At 46.5% G+C, this 969-nt stretch overlaps 1 non-coding gene across 1 annotated transcript; it reads left to right on the plus strand.

The window, feature by feature from the left end:
* The first annotated feature begins 692 nt into the window (after window positions 1-692).
* TRNAC-GCA lies at window positions 693-764 on the plus strand. Its single transcript has one exon. It is a non-coding gene; the product is annotated as a tRNA-Cys (tRNA).
* Window positions 765-969: the final 205 nt, after the last annotated feature.

Raw genomic sequence — 969 nt, forward strand, 5'->3', positions numbered from 1 at the left:
AGGATTCAGGGGGCCTGGGGCAAAACAATTTTGGGGGGTCCTTCCATAAAAAAAAGTTGCAATACTCTAGAATACTGTATTCACATGGGGGCCCTGCAGGGCCTGGGGCAAATTGCCCCCCCTGCCCTCCCTCTGGGCGGCCCTGCCCTCAGCCTCTCCTCGTAAGTCCCCTGCCCCCTAATCATTTTTGTTGCCCTCCCCTAGACTCTCTCCAATTTGTTTCTGTAGTGGGGGGGACGAAAATTGGACTCAATGCTCCAGATGTGGCCTCACTAGTGCCGACTAGAAGGGAATAATCACTTCCCTCGATCTGCCAGCAATGCTCCTACTAATCCAGCCAATACGACCAGGTACACATATTGAATGCAGACCCAGCAATATTTGATAAATTGGTTACTGTCCATTCAGGAGTTTATTTCCCACCTATTCATAAATAATGAAGATGCTCTAAGCGGAGGGGAGAGAGCTGTCCCGTCCGTGTAGTTAATCCATCTCCCCGAGAGGTGGTAGCTCTGTCACTGGGGGAAGCTATGGGGGTGGGTGTGCAAGCTGTGGTGTTTACATGGATCTATAAATTTAATCAAACTCCATTTTTAAAAGCATTGTGGTCTGGGAACAGAACAGGAGATCTCTGAGGCAGGGCCTGTCCTTCAAAGTCTTTAAGATCTCTGACTTACCTACACAGCAGTCATGGGGGTATAGCTCAGTGGTAGAGTGTTTGACTGCAGTTCAAGTGGTCCTTGGTTCAAATCCAAGTGCCCCCTTACAAACCTCTTCCCTCAACAAAAATAATGGCATTTCCATTATGTTCAGGAGTTCCACTGAATAGGGATTCCTGAAATGAATAGAAACACTCAATGTTTTCCTGTGCAAATGCATAAAAACCTAGCAAACATGTCCCTTCACTAAAATCAGTTCCAATCCTCTAAAGGATTAAAGAATCCTTATTGAGGTTGCAGGAAAAAACCA

Source organism: Mauremys reevesii, linkage group 14 (genome assembly GCF_016161935.1).
Source record: "Mauremys reevesii isolate NIE-2019 linkage group 14, ASM1616193v1, whole genome shotgun sequence".
In the NCBI taxonomy this organism is placed as follows: Eukaryota; Metazoa; Chordata; order Testudines; family Geoemydidae; genus Mauremys; species Mauremys reevesii.